The sequence below is a fragment of the Ptychodera flava genome, unplaced genomic scaffold (genome assembly GCF_041260155.1).
Source record: "Ptychodera flava strain L36383 unplaced genomic scaffold, AS_Pfla_20210202 Scaffold_38__1_contigs__length_1544198_pilon, whole genome shotgun sequence".
Taxonomy (NCBI): Eukaryota; Metazoa; Hemichordata; class Enteropneusta; family Ptychoderidae; genus Ptychodera; species Ptychodera flava.
In genome coordinates, this window is record NW_027248360.1 from 1,534,190 (window position 1) to 1,544,768 (window position 10,579).

The following is a 10,579-nucleotide window of genomic DNA, read 5'->3' on the forward strand; positions in this document are numbered from 1 at the left end:
TGAAGATGGGAGCATTGACAATAATTTGACTATGAGAAATGGGTATACAATTGGAAGAAACTATTTGACAAGGTAAAGTCAATTGACTTAAGTTATTGCCTCTCAATTAATCGCAACACAAAAACAGAAACTGTAAATCCACTGATAATGGGTTTGTGCTTTTCCAAGGGAGGTCATGAGAATAACAGGATAAAAGTATATTTGATGAAGAATATACTCACTGATTTTGAAATTATTCGAATGCAATTCCATGGCGTTTTAAAATACTGCCAATTACAGGGATGTACTGTTAGTCACACTGCCTTGAATCACATGGCTAGAAATAGAGGCTCCAGCAAATTATCATTTACTGTTCAGGGAACTTGAGATGGTTGTAGTCTTGGTTTACAACTCAGTACTGGTAGATGAAGTTATCATTGCTATCAACCAGTTAAGGTTCCAAGACAAGAAATTAACCTTTTCAATCTAACAATTCTCTGGTGGTTTATAAGCTGAGAACCCCGTAAATTATACATTCTCTGAAAGCCTAAATATAGGGTCACATTTTGGTAACCACAGTGTTACCATTATTTACATAACTATAACGTGACAGGTAATTTGCATAACCTTTCAAAATTCAAAAATCGGTTTTCCCTATGTTTTGTCTCAATACTTCAAAATATGTGACTCAAACTTGCCAGAATGCAAGCTGTCACAACGCTCTTCCAAAGTGTCTCAGATTTTCATATCTTGCTTAGTTTTTTGGAGCACAATGTTAAAGAAATCAACTAGGGTTAAATCCAACACTCTTGAAGTTTTCTGGCATAAAAATTGTTTGAGAAGGTTTCAAAAAAATTCGGAGACATACTTTGGAAGATATTTAAGACAGCTTGCACTCACACAAATTTCAGCCACATATTTCAAAGCATTTAAACGAAACATAGGGAAAGCTGATTTTTGAAAGGTTATGCAAATTACCTGTCACGTGATAATTATATAAACAACGGTGACACTACTGGTATGGTAACCAAAATGTTCCCCTATATCTAGGCTTTCCAAAAACATAATTTATGGGGATTCTGAGCTTATTAACCACTAGAGAATTGTTAGCTTAACAAGGTTGTCTTGTCTTGGAAAAGTATCTTAGTTGGTCAGAATCTACATACACGCATGATGAAAGAGTCACAGTTAACAAATATTACCTTTGACCCTCAGCTAACATGTAGACCAGATGAATAAAACAATGACATTCTTCTTAGGCATCTAACATTATTTAAGAGTTCTGTATACTGTACTCATCCGATCTTAGACCCTGCTCATGTATAAGACCCTCCCCCACCGTTAGGGCATTTACAAAATGCTATACATCTGCATAAGACCCTACCGTACTTTAGCTCAAAAAGTCAAAACTTCACTAACTTCACGATCAGATTTGTGGAGTTGTTGCTGATGGACCCTGCCCACAAAACATTTTTAGGAGTCTTTACATGGCATTGTTACAATGGTATCAGTATGCCTATGGGCACTTTTAAGGACATGTGGTCTGTGTTTGAGCATTAGCAGTCATCGGATAATTGAGATACTATTTGTTGTGAGGGGTGTCTGTAAGTGTGCACAAGAGGCAAGGTGAAAATTCATAGGAAGTTTATTTCCCGTCTCATGATTAGTTTTGTACGGTAAATGTAAGCCCATATATTATTGGCTGCATATTCATATTCTAGAACTCTGAGTGGTTGACAATCAACTTCATATGTATATGTTACTGTGAACCTTTGATGCAAATAGACACTAAATCCATTGATGTCTTTGGTGTTGTGATCTCATTGGCTACATACCTTTTTCAAAAATGATGACAAACTTATGAGTCTTATCATGTCAGTAATTGTGTCTCTGTCGGCTAGTTGTAGTGGAACCACATGTGATGTTATATGTCATCACCAATACGTGGCAAATATGATGTCAGATTTTTCTGGCTCAGTTGATTTACACCACGTTATGAATGAAGTGCAATGTTATAAAAGTCTGTATCTGAAATATATATTTCCCTTGAAAGTGAGGAATATTGCCTAACAAAATTGCATTCAGATATGGAAACAGGTGAGATATGGGCTTTTAAGTTCTCTAAGCTTTAGCGTAACTCGTGTGAGAGATATTTGAATTAGCCAACAAAGTGCATTGTCACTGATAGCAGTTTGTTCATTCAGATTTTTTTTGTAACTTTTTGTGAGTTCCATAATTATATGGTTTCCAGTGCTGCAAAAAGCCTCTGTACTTATTGTTCAGTGCGATATTACTTAATTGTATTGGTTTGATTCAATGGAAAGCCTTTCAGGAAGTGGTTATTATTGTACAACTAATACAGGAAACGGCATTGCACAACCACCAATCTGTCTGTCTAAAATTTTTAATAGAAACTTTAATAAGGAAATTATGCAAATATATTTTTGTACATACGATTGTTATATCTCTAGAACAAAGTGAGTAGACTTAGCACAAGTAAATGGCCACATTTTAAGAAGTACTATACTGCATTGTATTATAAGATGTACAAATTTTCACTCAATGTAAAGCTACAGTGTGTACAAATTCTTTACTTTTACAGAACATAAAATTCAGATAAGACATTTTCAAAAAATAATGACCCTTTTTTTGACTATATTTTGGTCTTTTATTATTAGATACCCTGTGAACTGTTTTGTTATTTCCTTCTCAGAATTTGAAAGTCCTCCTACGAATCTCAACTCTGTTGAGGGGTCCAATTTATAGCTAATTTCAGACTGAACAATGCATAGATTTAAAATAAACAAATATCTCTCTGTCAGTTGTCACACAAGGTTTCTTTTTAAATGAACAAAATATATAATACAGGTTTCCAGTAAAAACCTGTATGCAGACCTTTTTGAAATAATGACAGAACCGGTGACCTTGTATTTTCAAGTCATTGAGTTTTAGTCAGTACTGTGAAATGGCATTTACACAGAAGGTATTTGCCATTTGCATAAACTTTATTCGTTTGGTCCTTGAAGGGGATGTAACACAGGTTTGTTTAAATTGTGTTGAATATTTTTTGTAGCCATAACAATACATGTGCCAGTTTTGTTAAATGCCAACCATTTGAGAAAATTTCACACTTATTGTGGTACAGATATATACAAATTTGTGGTTTTAATTGTAATATTTTTCATTTGGATAAAAGGCATCTTAAACCGAAGGGAATAGCTGCTGTACCTTATAGCCTGGTGACGTCCCTTCTCATGAAAAAATAATAAAACTCGTCATTCCACCAAAAGTGTAAGTCCAGCCAATGAATACATTACGTGGAAATTTACAGTGAATGATTACCACTTTAGTGTAACAAATTTTTACAAATCCGCATATTTCTTAGTGTCAAAATTACCTATTTATAACCATCTGTGATATTATGTGTGGGCCAACCAGGCTTTGTAATTTTAGTCAACGGCATCTGATACTTCATTTCTGATGTAAATGTATTCATTTATGCAAAATCAATGGTGAAAATTATTTGGGTATGCAAATCAATTTTCTGCATCATATATTACTGATGTTTTCAATCAGTATATGCCTTTTGAAAGTGCTTCACACAATTGAAGTGTACATTAGTGTTAAACATGTGTTGGTTTGATTCAATGAAAACCCTGTCAGGAAGTACATAATTGCAGTTGTTGATGGATTGTGTATGTACAATTTTTGTAAAATATGTAAAATGAAATATTTTCATTGAACTCTCAGCAAAGTGTGTTCAACTTCCAGACATGTACTTTTTGAGCTGTACTGCTAAAAAATATTTTATTGACAATTTGTCAGCTCAGTTGAGATGTTGCCAATGTTATGTGTAATTCATGACTGTTTTATAGATTTCGTTTACTTGTTTAATACAGAAATTCTGAGATCATGTTTAATAGTGTCATTAAATGACTATTGAATAGATTATGTTCACACAGCTTTGTTGAAATCATGTCATATGTATTTGTTGGTGTAATAACATATAAGAGTATTTGTCAAATGCCAATCATTTAAGAAATTTTCAGTGAAATTACTTTCCTATTAAGTGTAGTTTATGTCATCAACATTTGTCCAAACAGATATGCAAATTAATTTTACAAGAATATTTTGTCTGTTTGGGTCATGAGTATTTTATAATCTCGGTCGTCTATCCCTCCTGAAACAGCTTTCAAATTTTTGTGTTTGTGGTTTCTTATTGAAACTTAATATATCTACTCTCTGCCAGAAAGGTAATGTGAAGGAGTGTTTTTCCTTTTTTTCAGAAGAAATGTGATTTTATTTGTGGTATGTTTGGTTTTAAAGCACTCAAGTGCAAAAGGTGTGACAGACTTCAAGATTGGTCACATTTGTATGTTGTGAGGTTGAATCAAATCAAAATTTATTGAATTTTAAGCATCAGTACTGTAAGCATCAGTACTGCATCTCCAGGGTTTTCTCTCAGCTGCACAATCGCGCAAATTGCGCATTTCAAGCCATTTTCTGCCCTTAAAAAGTTGCTGACAGTGCAAAATTTGCGCACAAAACACACTAGCAAATACGCCCATATGATGGTGACCAAAGTGCACAGTGTAGTGACCTGTTAATTTCTTTCTGCCCCTAAAATGTCAAGTCTTTCCCCTAATTTTGAATGGGGCAGAAATTTTCCTTTCTGTTTCCAAAAATCATGTCAAAATGTGTAGTATCCATTTTGTCAACACAGTGTATGTAATATCAAATATCCTTGTTGATATTTTAGTCTGGACTAGATTTCATTTACAACAATAACATTGTACAATGTACTCTATGCAGTGTGTTTGATACTTGTATTTCACATTTCATTGAATGGTAAAGAATGTATAATGGACTTACAGGGCTATAGGGCCATTGATGTGCCTTGATACCGGTGCTGAAGTTGCCAAATAGAAAGTTTATGTGCTAATCTATCTTAAATGTACCTCTGTTGTAAGATATTTTTCTACCTATAATGCAATTTAATAGATATATGCGCAACTTGCTTTGCTTTGGTTGCAATAAAGACTTATTCAATATGATTCCATGGTACTGTACTTTGTTACTTCAGAGTGTTTAGTAACAGTGAAGCAGGGAACATTATACACATATTGACTGGCCATGAGGGCAACAGCATACGTCTGTACCCCGAGGGACTGTGAGTGTAACACACCTCATCCGTAGCCATGCATAAGAACATACTATACACAAAACGTGTCGCATGTAGGCCTATGATGTCGTTCAGTAAGAAAAAGTTTTGCCCAAAAGGATCGCAATACTTCTGCAAAACGTTCAATTTACCTTTGATTATATTTTTGTGTCCGTATCGAGTCCTTGTTGGAAACCAAAGCATTCAATTCTTCTTCAGAAAGTAGGATAAACCAAGAAATTTTTCGACTATCGTTTCGATCAGCCGCAGAAGACATCTTTGTTTACATTCCGGTCCGCGTTCGCGTCAATGTCGTTTTTGATGTCAGCGGGCATCATTTTTCGGAACTGATGCCTGGCAGGCAACAGTTCAAACAAATGATGCCTGATGACGTCGTCTACATGGATCAGCACAAAAAGAACGCATCCCACGTGACTATCAATTGACGAATTGGAATACAGACTGCGGATGAGGTGTGATACAAATGATACTGTTCAGTTGTTGGTCTATATGTGTGATGGTTTTCGCAGGAGTCTTTTACATGCCACCACAGCTATGGAACAGTCCGTAAACAAGGAACAAATTCTGTGTATACGTACTAGTGCACATGTTTTTTGACCATTTCTCATCCAATTTACAATATGCCAACCCTCATTGATAACTTAGTTATTGGGGACCTATAACGCCCAAAAATACCAACAAAATTCACATAAATACAACTTTTTTATTCCCAACATGACTACACAGAAACCATGTTCTACCGTATAACTGCCCGACAAGGTTCCATTTGGTCATGTTATTACAGTCACATAGGCTCAAACCTCTGAAAGTTTAACAGATCATCAATTTGGGGACTGCTTTGTTCAGAGCATACCTACAGTAAATTTTGTTCCTCTTCTTCCGATGACATTTACAATATTTTGTAGATCCATGGCGCTGAGGTTGTGACAGTACATTCAGTCTGTTTTTGTCACATTATAAAAGAACTTCGTCCAGCACTTATACAATAGAAATGTGCACTTTCCAAGTAGTCATGTATGGAAAAGTTAGGAAAACTGGTATGTAGGTGAATTTTTTCAGGATATTTGGTCATAGTAACCGGAACTAGACTACTGATGAGTGTTGGCAGATTGTAAATTGGGGTGTTAAATAGTTGAAAATCATGCACACTTAACTAGCAGCTTGTGCATGGATTCAGTTGTTTATCTGTTGAATGTTTCACACTTGTGATAGGGTGTAAAAGACAGAAAACATGTCAGAAAACCAACAGCAAAGTTATGGACCTACAGATGACACTGTTCTACCCTATAGAACTGTGAAATGAATAAAATTTAGAGTTATGAATGAACAGGATCAAATAAATGTAACAGTGTCGAAGTTCCTGAGGATGTCTTCTTTCAAGTTTTGTGTGTTGAGGGGATTTGGTTTGTAGGACAACTCATTCAAGTGTAAAATGAGTAAATTTTTGGATTTAACACACAGTTTCTCATTTTTAGCTCCTATGTTGTCATACATGTGTGATAATTGGAACTTATCTAGTAGATTGAATATTCAATGTATGCATGTCAGCATGTCTGGTAGTTGATAAATTAGTGCAAAAGCTGAAAAACCAGTGTATGTATATAATTTTGACATTTAGTGTGGAGATGCATTGTATGTTTAAGGTAGTCTACACCCTGAAAGTGAAATTCTTAAATTGTTCTCAAACTTTCCTCGAGGAATCTCTTTCGAAATCAATAATGAAAATTGGGGGTCACTGTGCAAATTTTGGTACTTAATAACCCAAGGCTAACTGATACTCAAAATTCAAAATGGCTGCCATCCCTGTGTTAACTAATTTATCGACTACCATGTCTGGTAGTCAATAAATTAGTGCAGAACTGTGAAATGAATAAAATTTAGAGTTACGAATGAACGGGATCAAAGGCTTTGAGTATATTTTGTTGGGATGAATTGTTGACTGTAGAGTGTGTCATAACTGAATTATACATGCAATATCTCTCTTGCACACAAGTCCAATACGCTTAACATGACAACTTGTTAATGATCAGCATACAAGATGCACAGAAGCACCTTTCTTGTTTTGTTATAATTTTTATTCCCTGCGTAATTTCAAATAAGGAATACAGTAAGTGGTTATCTTATTGTTAAAAACATATAAATAGACAGTTAAATTTACAAATCTCATTCTAAACTTGTGGCCTTTTTTGTAATGACATTTTCTTTAAAAAAAGAAAGAAAGAAAAAGGGTCCAGCAGTGTTTAGAAACTGCTGTGTATATTGCATATATGAATCCAACATCAATCTGTATCCTTTTCTGTACTAAAGATTACTGTCCCCTATGTGTGCATAAGTAATAACAAGACAACCCTGACTGCATGTACGAACTGAGAGCATCTTATATATATTTTAACATTTTAATGATGTTGCTCCTTGTTCATTGCAAGAATTTTTGCACGTAATATGCTATAAAAGCATATGTGAAAGGGCATGGATGTAAGTTTCATTTTTACACCCAGGCTAGAGGACAACAGCAGCAAATATTGAACTGAGACACTGAAAGAACAGCTTCATTTACTGTTATCATATGATTATTCCTTCCCTCAAACCCAAGTACCTCCCAGGTAAAATTTATTGGTAGGTACGTTCTATCTATAGTAACATCACACTGGTTAAAACTACCGTATCTTGAGTAAATGGACATACCGAGATTTCCATGCCGGTAAATACACACCTGGTCTACACTTTGAAAAGTATGTAAATGGAGAATCACTGGTAGATTTGATTTCTTATATTGAAGTAGAAAATCCGATATCTGTATTAAGTTTAGAATCTATATTTGAGTTTGCATCAAGTTTTAAATCAAGATTGCAAGATAGCCAATGAAAGTAAATAATGAGACACACAATTGATAACAAACATTGCGTTTTCTTCCCATGAAGCTGAAAAATCTTCTCCATTGAAATTCAGGGGTTTCATTACACAGGGATGACGGTTAGACCTATTAGATCTTTAAGGGGAGGTGGGGGTGATAAGAATGAGGATGTCTATTTATTTTTCAACTTGTAAAATTGATGTTTTTATCAGAGTCAACAGACAGTGCACACTTTAAGAATAACATACTTCTTACTTTCTTACCACATGGATAGTTTAAGTGGAAAGACGCACAAGGCTGGAACTTTTTGCCATCAAGTTTCACTCACAATTATTTAAAGAGACCCAGTCTATCGGTACTGGCCATTATGTGACATGAGATTTACTTGTTTTGTGTTAGATCAAGAAATCAAGGGCTCCTTGCATCCAACATGTGTAGCCATGACACATGTTGAGGTTGAGTGAAGTTGGCTGTATGTACTTTCCTTTTTTCGTCCCTGTTTTTTGCATCTCATTCTCTTGTTTCTTCTGATATCACGTATACTTCACAGAAAAGTCAACGTTGCACATTGTTTATTACTTGAAACTCATTGCCTTGCACAGACAATTACCTTGGGGAACCTGCTTATTTCTTGACTGTAATATATTAGTAAAAACTTTTCTTTAAGCACTTTTCACAGACAAGACTGAATCGAAAGAATATAGTAACAGATGTGTACCCACAAAACCCTGAGTAACATAGAACTTCTCGGTGAGGGTTTAAAAAGTTGCTTTTTAAAAATACACAAGCCCTTGTTTTTGTAAGTTAGTCTTGGTAATCAATGAGAACTTTTCCACAAAATTTTAAAATACACCTTATGCACCCAATTATTTTCTTACCATAAATATTACAATTCTAACGGAAAAGTTTTTGTCCACATTTCTTGATAAACTTTTAAAAGTCTTGTAAGCACACTTTAAAAGTTAAAAATTTTGATAAGAAACAAAGTAAGTTGAAGTTTGTCCCGAATAGCAAAAACACAAATGATTATTTAAGTATTTGTTTTTTTCAAATTTATATATCTGGGTAAGCTAAGCTTTAAAATGCTGAACATAATTTATTATTAATGGGCTTCCCTGTACATAGAAGCTACAGCAAATTTGTACATCTTGATTATCCATGGTGTATTCTTATTGTACGCGACGCGATGATATGATTTCCAGATATTTTCATATTACTTTGTATGAAATTCATGACAGTGTTATGATGCCTGTCAAAAGTAATTACATTTTCTTGTCCCTAATACAATAATGTTCACTTTATCATACATCCATGTCCATATCACTCGATCTTGGTACCGTTTACTGTAAAACTTCAGCCATGACATTTGCGGTAAACGTCGAGATTTGCACGATAAACGTCTTCAGTTTCGGAGTATTCTTGAACTACATTTGCAAACTGATAGTAAACAAAGTAAACAAACAAAATAGTTGCCCCTCTCTGCCTACTTCGTCTCGTGTCAGACCCAGCACAAATGACACTCATGCTGATACGACACAGGAACAGGCGATATTGGGTAATAACCTCAGAATACTACCTGATATGTTGGATGAAGCAATCCAAACCGTTATGTACACACCTGAAGGACACTGGACCCATCTTCCACACTGTGTTAATCAGAGATTGTCTGGGGGTGATTTTCATTATGATTAAATAAAAAAACGCGCTTTCTAGAAATGTGTTGAATTATCCCAGACCACACATGTGCATAGCTTCAAAATCTACCATTTGGATCACATGAGGTAGAGACTTATCTGACACATTTGACAGCGTCCTCACGTTCAAACTTTTGCCCTCTTGACACCCTGACCCTGGATTCAGGTCCAATCGCAAAGTTACCACACTGTCATGGCAAAGTTTACAGTCTGACTGCAATCTGGTGATGGAAGAGCGTCTCTTCACATTAATCCTTGGCTGTAAATAAACTTGAAAGATTTTGTTTCAAGGTTTCCGGGTTACAGATATACATTTTAAGGAATTCTCTGTTTCCTCCTCAATAAGTGGCAGTAGCCGGAAGCTTTTCCATTCATACCATCTGTAAGTACCAGGTTAAACGGACAAAGTTGCCATTTTAGGGAAACATTGATGTATAAATGTTGATAAGGCAGTTACGAGTGTGAGTACAAAATATGACTCTGCTGTACTTTATGCCCAGTTTTGTAGTCTGTAAGAGCAGTCATTTGCATATATTGGCATATATTTATATTTTTCTTCTGCTCATAGGAATGAGCAAGTATGTCTTTGTTTTTTTTACTTGTTCTGTCTGTCAGCAAGGTTGCAGGCACATCTTGTTGCAACTATGTCCGTATGTATCACGGTGATATCCAAAATTAATATATGTATCCAAAGACAGCAGTTTTATCCCTTCAAAAGTTCATCAGTCAAACATTTGATGGCTTTAGAGGATCTTGTATGATTGTGACCTGAGGTCTCTGAAGCCGAATCAGCTGGCAGATAAGAGCTGAAAACTATGGATACACATCACGACGTCCACTTCCAACGTTTTGAAACAGAGAGAACTCTTG